The sequence below is a fragment of the Macrotis lagotis genome, chromosome 1, assembly GCF_037893015.1.
Source record: "Macrotis lagotis isolate mMagLag1 chromosome 1, bilby.v1.9.chrom.fasta, whole genome shotgun sequence".
In the NCBI taxonomy this organism is placed as follows: Eukaryota; Metazoa; Chordata; class Mammalia; order Peramelemorphia; family Peramelidae; genus Macrotis; species Macrotis lagotis.
The window spans coordinates 696,393,409-696,408,886 of NC_133658.1; the positions used below are offsets into that span (position 1 = coordinate 696,393,409).

General features: G+C 35.5%; 1 protein-coding gene across 1 annotated transcript in view; it reads right to left on the bottom strand.

The window, feature by feature from the left end:
* B3GALT1 (beta-1,3-galactosyltransferase 1) overlaps positions 1-15,478 on the bottom strand; it is an 802,587-nt gene that overhangs the window by 211,398 nt on the left and 575,711 nt on the right. The window contains exon 4 of the mRNA XM_074215786.1: positions 4,089-4,146. The gene's annotated coding sequence lies outside the window, so the exon portion shown is untranslated. The remainder of the gene's footprint in view (positions 1-4,088; positions 4,147-15,478) is intronic.

The window sequence follows — 15,478 nt, forward strand, 5'->3', positions numbered from 1 at the left end:
CATCCCATTTCCCCTCTTCACATATATACATATACACATTTTACATGTATATATTATATTTACATATACACACACATGAATACTCCTCCTTCACTGTCAGGAGAAACTGGATAAATTAAAGTTCTAAAAGTTGCGTGACCACAGATTTTGGACTATAAGTGATGGAGGCCCATTAGCTTACAGTCCTAGTGTGATTTCTGATGCTCTACATACAAGATGTGGGGTTTTCCTCTAGGAAGAAAGTTGAGGGAAAAGTATGGGTTGAAATATAGATCAACCGGCTAACTCTAGGGAAGGATAGGTTAACATGTGATATTGTGGAAAGAATTCTGTACTGGGGAGTTAGGAGACCAGAGTCCAAGCCCCATTCCCACCCCCATTTATGTTAGGAAAGTTGTATCCAAGGTGAAGCTAAATTGACTCATCTATAAAAATGAGCATTTGAATTAGAAAATGTCTAGGATCCCTGTGTATTCTAAATTGCTCTAATTCAGGGTCTTGAACAAAATTTAAGTTTTCCAGATAAATAGAGTAATCCACTTAACTACAGATTGAGTCGAACTTGGCCAACAAGTAAGACAACTGTAGGCCTACAAAAAGATTTGCAAGCTCTGACTGAACAAAGTAGAAAATTTTCACAGGAAGCAGTTGGGTTTTGATGCTTCCAGCTGTTACCAAAATGCCAGTGACTGGCATTAAGTTACTTAGCTGTAAGTTCATAACAGTGCTAGCAGGCAGATGGATTTTATTTGGGAGACAATATGGTAAGATTTGGGATCAGAGAACTTGGAGTCCCAGATCTGGTATTTTCCAGCTGTGTGACTTTTGGCAAATAAAATAAATCACTCTGTGCCTTAGTTTCCTTATCTATAATTATAATACCTATAATTATCTAATTCATGGGGTTGGTATGAGGAGAATGCTTTCTTAACCTTCAAGCATTATACAAATGTGTGTTACTACTAGAATTATAGATTTAGAATTGGCAGGGATTTTAGAGGTAATCTGATCTAGTATTGTCATTTTATAGAAGAGAAATCTAAGGCTCGGGGAAGCTAAATGGTGCAATGAATACAGTACTGTTCCCAGAGTCAGGAAGATTGGTGTTCAAATCTAGTCTCAGACACTTACTATTGTAACACCCTGATCAAGTTACTTGGCCCCAATATGCTCAATTCCTCATCTGTAAAATGGGGACACACTGGAGAAGGAAATGGCAAGCCAGTCTTTGCTAAGAAAATTCCATGAACTCAGGTTGAGTCAGATACCACTAAACAATTGAAGAACAGCAATTTGAAGCCCAATTAAGCCCAGTTTGGACTTATTCAAGTTCACATAGCTGATAAGAGGTAGAGATGGGCTTCAAAGTCAAGTCTTCCTACTTTAGAGTCAGTGTTTTTTGTTTTTTGTTTTGTTTTTTTCCACTGTATAATCTTGCATCCCATTAGCTTAACTAATCATTAACATTAATAACATGCATTAGAATTCTGAAACCACCTGTTAGAATTCTGGTCACTTGATTCTAGGACATGTTATGAAGCCTCACCATAAATATAATCCTATAAAAACAGACAAACACAGTTTGTTAGCATCCTTTTGTTTCTAGAACTTGTTGAAAAAAAGACAACTTTTTTTTTTCTATATTGCTAACGTTTTGGACTCAAAGTTAGGAATCAACAAGCAAATAAAAGTCATCAACATTGAGAAAAGAGAATAATTGTTTTGTGTGAGGCTGGAGGTTTTAAAAGGAATAAGAGCTGGAAGCCAGAGAGATAAAAATAGACTGAACATCAGGAAAAATCCTGTATGGGAGGCCTATTAAACTACTGAACTATATCTCTAAGGAAATTCTGAAAGCTTCTTGCAAGATTTAGTCTGCTTATCTAGGATGAGGGAGGGAAGAAATTGCTCACCATTTTGAAGTTGTATTGGCTAATTTAGGCCACTAGGGGATAAAAAAAATAACTCAACAAATGAGTAAACAGCCATTTCTAAGATTGAATTGAGAGCTGGAAGGGACCTTAGAGACCTTTCTAATATAATCCTTTTATTTAATAGATGAGGAAACTGAGTTCTAAAAAATCAGTAAACAAGGTGTTGTGCCAAACAGTGGGAAGACATAGAAAGGCAAAACCAAGGTTCCTGTCATCAGGGTACTTATAGTTGAATATAACTAATAACATACATACATACTAGGTGTATACAGCTTTGATGGGAAGTAATCCTAGAGGGAATGTCTAGGGCTTGGCATAGGTCCCCTGAGTTAGAAACTATTCTTTCTCCATTGTATCATACTGCCTCACTCCTTCCACATCTAGGTCCCCTGCTACAAGGGAAAGACTTCCTTAGTCGGTTTTATATGAGATGAGTCTCACTCAAAAAAAAAAAATCTCACTCAAGGTCATGCCAACTTTTATTTTTAGAAATGGTTTGATATTTTTAAGCTAGTCATGAGCAGCTTAAATAAGTCCCTGGTTTATCCTTGGAATCCCCACATCATTTTTGAGAATAACTTCCTTCATTAAGACCATATCTAGTCTAATTTCTATTGCTTTCTCCTTTTGTAAAGTGAAGGAAACCAAACCCTCTTCTTTGTTTATAGACCTTGGTTTCTCTGCTTTGGCATAGGAAAACTTCTTGAAATGAATTGTCTATGGTTTATTGTTAAGAGAGAAAATTGATCCTCAGGATAGTTATGATGAATTTTTCCTGAAGTCAGCTGATGAAAATGAAGGTCAAATTTGTATAGAGGGACAGAAAGAAAAGATTTTGAGTCCTGACAAATATTGGCTATGTGACCCTGGGAAAGTAACTAAATCTCTCATTACCTTAGAATTCTCTATATAAATGAAATCAAAGGTCAATTCCTATCCCTATCCCAAAATGTAAGAAATGACAATGATAATACAGCAATACTTTGATAGTTTTGCAGTCTCCTCCATGTGGGGTAATAATAATATTATTAATAATAGTAGTAGTTAGCATTTATGTAGCATTTTAAGGTTTTCAAAGTACTGTTCATACAGTCTCTCAAATTTAGCATGGATCATTGTAAGCACTTAATAAACGATTATTCTTTTCTCCCTTTCTTTTTGGATCTGATCTTCACAGCAACACTATGAGATTAGAACTGCCAATATCCCCATTTTACAAAGGAAGAAACTGAGGCCTAGAGAGGTTTAGAGTAGAGAGTTTTACAAACTAATAAGTATCTAAGGCAGGATTTGAATGTAAGTCTTACTGATACAAGAGTCAGAGTTCTTATTCCCTGTTCTGCCTCCAAGAATACATTTCACATCCTATGGATCTCTTGTCCATGTTTCCCCTATAATCTTCCATTGCTAGAAACATACTGATGGGGGAGGAGGAACTTTCTTCTAGACCTATGGATATTGCGTGAGAATTCAGGAGTACAAAGGAAATGAACTGGTTAATAACATGATCATGGAGCATTTTTAGTAGTTTCATTAAAATAGATGTTTTCTTAAATGCTCTCAATTCCTAATGAAAATGGCCCTCATTCCTTTCCATCTTTCTTTGAAATAGTAAATCATTTCTCCCCATTCTCTTTTCCCAATTTATGAGTACTTGTTTTTCTAGTCTATCCTTGTTTATGAAAAATCTTTGAACCAATTTATCAATTTTCTTTGTAAGGGGGGAGCAATGGGGGGTTTGTTGTGAATAAAAGATCTTTTTTTGTTTGTTTTCTTCTACAGAGAGATTTAATAATAAATCTGATCTAGCCCTATTGATTCTTCCATCTTTTCCCTTGGTTTTATTTTTACTTCCTATATTTTCTTTTTATAGGGTCCAATTAGTTTAGCTTTGCAGTGTTCATATGATTGCCTCACCTGAGATGTGCTTTGAAGTAAACCCAGTTCAGTTTAAATTTTTCTACCTTTTGATCAATAATATAGTTATTTAAAAAACCCTATATTTATATACATATGTAAACATGAATATTTTACATATAATAAATATTTTTATATTTACAGATCATATTTATCCTTATATTTCAATGATTATATGAAATTGTTGAGTACTTGAGTAGTTCTCATCGTATTAGAAAATAACATCATCTGTCTTACCTCTGCCAAGCATTGCTCTTTTCAGATGTGAAGAGAATGACTTCTGGGTCCCCTCCAGCTATGAAAGAGGAGAAAATTTTTAGGGTCATTTTAATAGACTCCTTTCTTTTATGCTGTTCTAGTTCCAATTTGTGTTTTTCTCTGGGTTTCCTATAGTAATTCCCTGTGTTTTCTTTGCACCTGAGTGTTTCTTAATTTCTCTCATTCCAAGGCCATCTGTTCTCATGCCCAGATCCCTTCATTCCTTCCCATAAGGGGTTCAGGAAAGAAGTGACCTCTGTTTCTGGGCAAACATACAGGTCCCTGTAGTGTCTCATATTAAAACAGCTTGCAGATGGGTAAGCTGTGAGATCCTGAGATGCTAAGTGCTTTTCCTGGTACCATTCAATCAAATCCTCTTTTTTTTTTTTTTTTAACAGATTAATATAAACTAGCAATTTTCTCTCAGCTCAAATGTTTAAAGAGAAAAAGCACATTTTACAGTCTTGGTCCAAATCTGGGTCACTTCCTTTGGAATCAAGATTTCACAAAGTATAAAATTCTCATTTATCAGGGAAAGTGGGCCCTAAAGCAGGATCATAGATTTGAAGCTGGAAGGGGTCTTCGCAGTTACCTAAGTCCAACATCCTCATTTTACAGATAAAGAAACTGAGATGGAGAATGGGAAGGAAAGAACATTTATTAAGCACCAGCTGTATGTGAGACACTATGCTAAGTACTTTAAGATATTAGTTTATTTTATTCTCACAAGAAGCTTCTGAATTGGGTGCTATATTTATATCCATTCTATATTTGAGTAAACTGAGGTAAACAGCAGTTAAATGAATTGTCTAAAGTTACAGTTAGTGAGTGAACGAGGTCCAGTTTGAACCCAGGTTTTCCTCCAGACTCTCTAGACCTAGCACTTTAGCCACTGAACCAACTAAATGAATAGGATAGGAGCCTTTCTCAAGGTGAAATTTGAAGTAGGATTTAAGTCCAGACTACTCTTGACTACAAATTCAGTGTTTGTTCCACGCCACCATACTCACTAATGTTACTTCTGACAGAAATGAGCTAGGGAGTCTTTTCAATATAATTGCCCAGAATTGTAGTTGTGAATACAGTAGATGCTTAATAAACCCCTTTTAAACTGAGTTGCATATTGCTCAAGTGAAAGAGCTAGGTGCATCCCCAACTGTATTCTATATTATTATACTATTTGTTTAGATGATCAAAGAAAAACAGTTTGGAAGTCTTTACTTATTTGCAGGTAAAGTCTAGTGTGGAATATTTCAAATGTGTATTTAGAATGCCAGCCATCATTCAACAAGCATTATAAAGTGCTTAGAGTATACAGATATAAATAGAAATGGATGCTTAATACAAATACAGCAGGTTCTGCACAGGGCCCTACCAAAGTCCAGGAGACATAGGGCCAAGTCGATCCTTGGACACTTTGGGGATGATGGAGCCCCTGGATGACTTGTAGACCATTTGTGACTCAGTCCTGAAGGACACACTTTGGGGATGATGAAGTAATTGAGTCACTAAGCAGGGAGAGCCACTAATTCAGTGAATCTTTAAAAAAAATAACTTGGGGCAGCTAGGTGAAGCAGTGAATAAAGCACCGGCACTGAGTTCAAATACACCTCAATCACTTAATAATTGCCTTAGCTGTGTGACCTCGGGCAAGTCACTTAACCCCATTGCCTTGCAAAAACCTAAAAAAAAAGAAGTAACTTGCTCTCAATCATCTCTTCTCTCCCAGCTGCAGATGTTAGTTTATGGAGGTAAATGCTCATTATTCTTCCTACCACCCTGGAAGAGATGACCACTATTGCCTTTGGGCTTTTGATTGGCTTTTTCTTCTTGGTGTTTCTCCTAAGTATAGGTGATCGACCCCCTAAGATGGGATCTAGTCTTTGGGGAAGTCTTGTGAGTATGAGAGATTAGAGATTGTGGGTCTTTTAGTTAGAGCTGCCTAATAGAAGGGTGAGTTGTTGAACTGGCAAAAATACTTCCAAGAAGGGAAGAAATTTAGCCCCTGACCTGGCTGTTAAGTAAACATGGTAATTGATGGAAAAAGGACAGGGGCTGAGGGGCAATGTTGGTCTTACAAACTGCTAAACCTTCTGAAGTGTGTCTCATTCTCTGAGAGACTGTAAAAGCGGTTATTCCATGTTACTTACTTAATTTCAACACTCATCTGTGACAGGCTCATGTGTTTAGCATTTCTTTTGCATGAAATAAATAAATACCTGGCCTACCTGATTTACACTGAATATTGAGTACATATTTATTTCTCCCTTTAGGGAGCCCATATATATATATATATGCTATATATATATATATATAGCCTTAAGTATATATCTAACTCGAGACATTTGGATATTATTTGGGTCTGTGTATAATGAAGGAAAGAATGTGAGAAAAGTACCCTCACCCTCATCTTTAGAGGCTAGGATCCCCTGGGTCTAGAGCAGAGGTTCACCTTAGTATGTAAATTCCTTTACTTGAGACCCATAAGTTTTAATTGTTGGATATCAGGGGCTCATCTTGGGCCATGTTACGATAAAACATAAAACTGAGTTAAATTGAGTCCTTCATCTAAGTAAGAATTTTTTCTTTTTGCAGTTTCCCTGAAGTCATTAAAGAAACAGTCTAGTTATATTTGTTATATAAACAACTTGTAAAAACAGTGTGAAACTCCAGACTCAATTTGCAATAGGATTTAAATATTTTTGTTTGGAGAAATATCTGGTTTTCTAAAAGTTTTCAAACCAAAATTACATATATCTTCTTTGAATAAGGAATACATATATGTTGTTTGTTTTCCTGATATCTTTTCCATACTGAATTACATAATCATAACATGAGGTTGCTGAATATTACTTTCATAACACATACAGTCCTAGTGAAATAAAAAAAACTAGATTTAATGCCTTTAAATGGGAATTTGCTTATTAAAATGTATAGAATATAAAGCAAACCAATGACAATTTCATCCTTATTGTGTAGTATCTTATCCTGTCCTTCAGTACACATGAACATTTATCTTACAGTACTCTCCCAGGAATAGAAGAAGGAAAAAATATTACTTGTTGTTGCAGAGTATGTTCTCAGAAAATAATATAAGAAAGAAGTGATGAGAGGCAATGCAGTCTAGTAGCTGCAGAAGCAGCCTCAGAGTCAGACAAACCATCTTGTCTCTAACATGCCCTTTCTGTGTGATACTGGTCAAGTTTTGTAACCTGTCAGCACTCAAAGTATGGAAGTTTCCTCATCAGAAAGTTTTTCTCTCATAAGTATTTTTTCCTTTCCTTTCCTTCCAGTTCTCTTCCACCACCTCAACTAAATAGTAAAAAAAGAAAGAAAGAAAAAAGAAAAATAGTAAATATATGTTTTTACATAAACAAATTCTCACATTGGCTATATCCAAATAACACAAGTTTCATTCTGCATTTTAAGTGCATCACCTCTTTGGTGAGAAGCAGATGGATTGATTCATATTCGGTCCTCCCAGGGAGTTCACTACACTAGGGAAATCACAACTCAATCACTACCACTGGTCAAAGACTATTGGAATATACCATCATATTTGGAATCAAGTATGTGACAGGGTCTGATTACCAGCCTTATTCTAATTCCTCAATGGGGTGGCAATGACAATATTTTCTGGTTGGGCAGATGGTCATCTCCTAGGAACCCTCAGAGGAGTGGGATAGGTGGGCGCCTGGAGAGAGAGCAGAGTGGCATAAAAATAAAGACATTATGAACTCCTGCTTTCTGGTTTTGTACAAAATACCAAAGTGTCATAGATATTCACTGTTTACAATGAATGGGTATTGGAACAACTGCTTCAAAACTCAACTCTTAGCACAAACTGGCAGCTAATGTGCTCAATCTTAGTGGGTGTAATTGGAAATAGATAAGAAATTAAAACAGGTGTTAACAAGTCCATTACTGATTCAGTAACGGAATGCCAGTACTGTAGCCTTGAAACCTACTTTGCCAATTGTATTGACTCTTGCCAAGTAACACCTTTCTTCAAAATTTCTGACAAGAAAACTTCTGCCAAATTATGAAACTCACCTAAATTTGAAGCTGGAACAGGTTGGGAGTGGGGAGAAAGGGGAGAAGGAATTAACATGCTAGCATACTGCATGGGTTTGCAATTATCAGAACTACAGAACAGACTTAGATTGTATACTAATTAATTTTTGATCAAGGACATCTGCTTGAGTGAAAACAAAGGAATGTGAAGATGTAAGATCTTCAAAAAAAAAAAACCTAAAAATTTTTCCAGTAAAGTCAACAGCTCTTAAGAACAAAATAAGGTTCTTCACATGAGTTATTTTTATCGATGAGAAAACATGTATTAGCTATTAGGCAGATGTGTTTACAAAGAAGCCTTTATGACCACCACTGATATCTTTCTAGGAATCAGCTAATTCTCTCAAAGTTGATAAATAGCTACCACAAACAAATGCTTCATCAATCATTTTTCTCCTCTCCAGTTTTAAGAGATGAGACCCCTTTGGGTCCATCCAAATGAAAAAAATCTCATCCTGTGGAAATTAAAATGGAAATCTCAGCACCATTTGCAGATTTATCTGGGTGTGGTAACACCCAGATGATATCTTGGTTTACAGATTCTTCTCTTTGCTAGTAGTTAGTTCACTGCTGCTCTCTTATCTCCACTGAAAAAAGAACCCTAAATCCTACCCAGATGTTTAGGAAAACAGAGAGGATAATTGCAGAGACTGGTACCCCTACTCCAACCCTTAAACTCAGTAGGACATGTGAAGATAAGTGGATTACACATGGCTCAGATGTTGGGGTAGGGGTGGGGGGGCACAAACTGCAATAAGCTGCCATGACCTTAGGTGGTACTCAAGAGAGAGACCAGATAAAAAGGGGCTCTTAAAGAAGACCTCTTAGGTGTGAGACCTGGGAGCTCAGGAGCAGGTGAAAAAAAGAAGAAATGAAGGCTCTCTGTTTTGTAGGCATATTCTAAAGCTTTAAACTTCCACAGTGTCTTTCTGTCCACAAAGGGACCAAGTGTTAGACTCCTAATCACCTGGGAAAGGGAGAGGATATGTAGAATCACAGAATGACAGAGGACAAAGAGGGAGAGGACAGTATGATAAATAGCCACCTATGGAAACTGAGGAAAGCTGTAGGAAATGATCGCAAAGAACAGTGACATGGAACAGTGGAGTGTTTTGAGAGGGGCTAGAAAGAATGAGTGTTATATATATGAATGGCTGCAGAGAGGAGCAACAATATGGAGGAGAATACGAAACAAAAATCTCTGAAAGAAATGTGCCTACTGTGGTCTTAATTGCAACTTCTATCTACTTTCATTAATTCCTCAATAACACTATTTGCATTTTAACCTTTACATGCTTCTAACAGGAAATTGTGCAGCATCTTTGTAGGTATCACACTGAAGTTTCCAGATCATCTGAGTGGGGGCAATGAGTCATAGAAGTTAAAAGTTTTCTGGGGCACCCAAAGGAAATTCATGGCAGAAGGGAGACTTTGACCCAAGGATCACATCTTTTTTCATCTTAGAAATACATGTCTAGTTTACTTACATCATAAAAATATTCTAAAAACATCTCTTTTTCTCAAAAGCGAAATTCCAAGTTTAAACCCATTTCTTGGATGTGGGGAGGTAGATAAAGCAGTGGGAGGATGTTGAGTATTTGGAATGCTTCAATGGGAAGCTTTATAAGAATATGTAAGTAAATAAAACATGTTTTAGTCACTGTGCTAAGTTCTGGGAATTGAAGTGCAAACAAGGACTTTATACTCTAATGGGGAAAGATAATACATAAAAGGGAACTGAAAAACTCATGTGTGTGTGTTGGTCAGGGTGAAGGAAGGTTTACATTTGGGGTCAAGTTGGAAAAACAGTCTGTAGAGTAAGGGATGGACCGTGTTTAAAGTGAGCATGGTTGGCACAAATGCTTCTTCAAAGAATGGTGTTGGAGGAACTGATCAATCAGAGAAGGCTTTATCAACAAGTCATATGCTGAGTGGAGAAGCATAACATTAAGAAAGGAACTTTAGAAATTAAATTCCTTTATTCCATAGAATAAGTAATAGAATAAAATTTCCCACAGAGTAGTTCAGGAAACAAGACATTTAGGTGAATTGAATTTTCTGGTTAATTCTGGATTTAGGTAGGAAATATTTGCTTCAAAACTATATAAAAATCTTTCTAAAATATATTGCCTCACTTTTCTTGCTTAGTAAGTTCAGTACATTAAGCATCTATTTCTTTTTTGATGAATCCAGATTCCTAGTATCTAAAGTGATTATCCTGCTGATACATCTTCATCATTCAGTGATCTAGAAGCAGTTGTATATGCAGATTTGGCAGACATAGGGACTTTAAATGACTCTTACTAATACCAGATTAAGCTCCAGGAGTTATTTTTAAAAATAAGCTCTTGATAGCAAGTTGTTGTTTTTGTTTTTCATTTGCTTCTTTCACTTAAAAAGTGAACTAGACCAAAAACTTCCAGGGAATTGAGTGTTCCAGCAAATTGAATCTTTAATTCAATTCGACATATTCTTATTAAGTGCCTACTATGTAAAAGGTACTACTAAAGATTTATTGTATATTGTTTTGCATGATAAAGAACAAGGGAGCAAATGATACAGTAAGTTATCAGTCTGACAGAAATTCCACCAAGGCTTGGTCATGCATATGGATGTGCACACATTTATTTCTATCCAGGTGTGTTGCAGATGTGTTCTTGAAATATTGTGGGTAAATCAATTCTTTGTAAAACAGATCTTTAATGCAGAGGAGAAACACTGCAGTGCAGTTTTCTGTAAAGAGAAGAAATCTTATGTAATATGAAGAATAGTTCCCTATCATTTTTGGTTTGGAGGTTCAGACTGTTGAATATAATGTTATATTCAACATTTTCTTAGAGTATCTGGATAATTTTGTCAGTTTTCTAAATCTTTCTCTACTTTGAAGCTGCTAGTTTGGTAAATATAAAATTAGGCTTGTCAGAATGATCTGAGTTCAAATCCAGATACTTACTTAGTGCTTTGTGATGCTGAACAAGTCCCTGAACCTTTTTGACATCCTACGGTTTATCAATTTACAGATAAGCTGAGATTTTCATTGGTGAAGGAAGTTTACATTATGAGAGTTCTTCTAGGCTGATGAAATCACAGATATTATATATGTATTTTTTTGCATGTCTTTTTTATTTTTTGTAGACTATGGAAAAAGTAATCCAAATCCTTTCCTTTGCCTCTCTTCCATAACAGAGGGAACATGGTGTGTCATGATAAAAGGAACATAACAGATTAGAGGTCACAAAACCTAGTTTCTTGTTTGGAGGCTGTTACAAACTAGCCATGTGAAATTGGGAATGTCATATCCCTTTTCTGGACATCAAATGAAATAGTTGGACAAATTGGTATCTAATTCTAATTGAGCTTTAAGCCTTTAAGTTTCCCAATTCCTTCCACTTTCCAAATTCATTTCACAGATTGATAGGATAGACAATGGTAGAATCATTATTTGTGGATGAATGAGTAGGATCTCAGGTTAAAAGAAACACCAAAAACCCTTGCTTTCAGAGATTTCTCAATCTATTAGTTTGGCTCTACCAGCCTGAAATGCAACCAAAACCAAAAAAGACTCAAGATTGTTTTTAAACAGAGAGACCATAATGAACAAGAAACATGTAATCCATTGACAAAATTACGTTAGTGAAACAAGCAAATAACTCCCTATAACATTATCAGACCTTTTGAACACTGCAGAATTACTAAATATGTGGCATGATCAAGACTCTCAGCTTTTTTGAAGACTAAGAGAGAACAATTGACAAATATTTAGTATATTTCAATCATTTTAACTTGAACTATTTGTTCAATATTTTTATATTTGTCCCTAGGAGATAATGAAGCCTGGATTGATATATGATTTTACTGGGTTTCTCCGGGAGAAGAGATGTTTAAAAAATGAAACAGTAGGATTGAACAAACCAAGGACCATCTTAACAACTGCATCACTCAGTGTATAGCAACCTCAGAGTAGATCCAGTTCATCCCAGAGAATAACAGGAACTGCATCTACAACATATCTCACAAGTGGTCTCTAGACTTGGAAGATTTTTAATGATGTAGAACTCAATTTCTTCAGAGGCTGCTCATTTCACATTCGGTTAGCTCTTTTTGTTAGGATATTTTACTTCATCACTCTTTGTAGTAAGATAGAGCCTAAATCTGCTTATCCACTACTAGTTTAGACCTCTGGGATCAAGAAGAACATGCCCCCTTTTCCAAATGACATTTATTAAAATATTTGAAGAATATAATCATCTCCCTTTCACTCTCCTCCTCCTCAAAAAAAAAGAACAACTTTTGCTGACTGAACATCCCTGATTTGTTAAATGAATTTTCTTGTGGCTCTTCACCATCCTGATCACCTCATTTTTGTTTCAACATTATTTCAACATTTTTTTTCAACATTGACTTGACTGGATTGACCCAATATGTAAATCTGACATTGAAGAAGCTTTGTTTGAGACACAAAACCTAGTTTGATGGAATTTTCTCCTGTCTCAATGACTATGCACATTCCTGAACTGACTCCACTGGAAGCTGACAAACTAGTCCCTTTGGGAAACAGTTTCTAAGGACTCACAGTTGCCCAGGCATGACGGTGGACACTAGGGAAAACTTCAGGGTTTGGCAGCTTATTTAGTCTTTTTTTGGAAGAGGAAAAGAAAATGGAGGGAAGGTGGTAATTTTGATTAGGGGTAGTAACTGTGTACGCAGGGTTAGAGTTCTTGTGGGAAGAATGCATATACATACATACATACATACATATATATATATATATATATATGCATATATACATATAAAATCAACATAGAAGTAACAACATTTGAAGCCATAGGGATGCACAACCCCTCTAAGGGAGAGGGAATAAAGAAAGAACAAAGAAATAAAGAATGATTGAGGAATAAAAGGACCAGGTCAGTGTAAGTTAAAGACCAAGGGAAAAGGGTGGTCGACCATGTTGAATGTGGCAGGGTCATCAAGTAGCATATAAAATGTAGAAACTTTCAAAGCATTATCAATAGTTTAAGTTTACTAAAGGGAAAAATCCAAACTTACCATTGGTATATCCCACCAATTTGCCATAAGGTTCACATGCTATTTTTTGATCTAATTAGATTTCACAGTGAGGATTCCCCTTCCCCTTACTTAGGTTTATGGCTTTTAGGTAGATTTAGTGTCCCAAACCAGATGGAAGTTTTTCTTCATGTGTGACTCTTCATGTGGTGGGGAAAGTGAAAAGTTCTGTTGATTCCTCTTTCTATACAAATCTGTTCAAGCTCAGTTACATTCTTTCATCAGGGGGCTTAAATGAGCACAGGAGGTTGAGTCCCTTAAAGATGTCAGGTTCCTTGCTTTCTATTCTCTTTAGAGAGACTGCCATAGTTATTAGCATCTGCTGAAACATTCAGTCAAGTTTTTCCTTTGCTTATATCTCCTGCTGGCTTTTTTAGTCCTTTAATTGTAGTTCTGCCTTTTTAAATAATGCCTCTTGATATTATGAAAATTACACAACAATTTGCCCATAAACTCTGTGGGGTTTTTCTCTAACACTCCATGCAGTCCAAAGTTTTAAACTTGAATTTGGCTTCCCAACATCTCAATTTCCCCATTGAGACTCCCGGAGGATTCAATCATGCCTTTAGCTAAATCCGTCTGCTCTTGTGACTTCCTTAAGGGTTATAATTTTACTTCTCATGCTGTCAGGTTGTACTATCACAGACTTTCCTCCTTTTCTTGGCTCATCAAACTTATTGGAGATTGGATTGAATTGAATCTCTAGGGAATCTGCATGAAGAGACTATTTCATCATTTTCTTCAAGGAGCATGCTCAGAAAAAAAAAGGCTATGAAGTCTTTTTACTATATGGAAAAAGCAGTGTCTAGGTTATTGGATGTGGAAACCTCTACTATGAAAGTTTGTAAAACTAGGTAGTTACTGTTCTGGAATTGCTTCCTTGAAGCCCTGACATGGGCCGTTAATCTTTTACAGATATTTCTAGTCCTCTGCTTTTATGTTAAAATAAACATCTTTGAAACTACTGTATTTTTTATCCTTCATTAATCCCAAAGTTTTAAAATTTTGAAGATGTGTAATTTTGTCATTGAGGGACCTTCTGGAATGGGAAATCAAACCAAATGGCAACTAATTTTTGTCTTTGTTGCCCTAGATTATAGTATAGTATCTGACATGTAATAATAATCAGGCAATTTTTGAGTTGAATTTCATAAAATTGGCATTGTAGTGGGCTTTTAGAATTTGTTTCATTTATTTCATTGTGTTTTTTTTAGTTTAAACATAATAATAAACAAACACAATTATTTCAGCAAACCAAGAAGAACACTCTTTTAAAGCTTTATTGCTGTTGAACAATAAAAGTATTATTTGATTTTAGTGCCATTAAGAGTTAATCCAAATGAAACACTGTAGAATGTAACTATGGTAGAAAGATGATTGTTTGCCATCAGTATTATTTCCTAACTTTATTTAATAGAACAATTGTTTTGTTAGAAGGATTTTATATTGAAAAATAATGAATTTTTATATTTCTTAGGAAAAACTCCCCCCCCAGTGAATATATATTTTCTAGAATATTCTGTAGCATTAAAGAGCTTCATACAAATAGCACATATTCATTCTGAAAGAAAAGTATTTGAAATACTTCATTATCTATAGGAGAAACGTAATCATTCAAAAGAGTTTGATTTATCCACTCAGGGAAAAAACCAAGTATATGAAGAAGACATATTATCCAAGCTGTGACATGAAGTTGGAGAGGTAGTCTAGAAAGTTTGTTCACCTTGGATATGTTTCAGATGGACCATGAACAGGTTCCAAAATTGAATAAGATGAAAAGACTAGTCTGGCTTACATTTGAGAATTTGTGCAATGTTTTTTATGACCCCAAATTTCTGTTTCAAATAAAAGTAAATTTTTATCATCAATTTATCTTATAATAATGCTAAGTGGGTATGAAGTATAGAATACTATTATAGGAATCAAAATTGATGTCTTGGATGTGTCAATGTTTAATCATTTATTGAGTTGAATTTGTTAAAGGTTGTTTAAACTGACTTCACCACATTTTCATTGATATTAATACATAAAAAAATATTAAAATCTCAACATATGGATGTCTGATCAGAAAAGAGGTGAACTGGTCCTCAATAAGAATGAAGAATAAAGTATTCTTGTGTGTAGCTTTAATATCAATTAAACACCAAGAAATCTAAAGGAAGATTCCTACCATTTTTTGGGGGGGGTTTGCAAGGTAAATGGGGTTAAGTGGCTTGCCCAAGGCCACA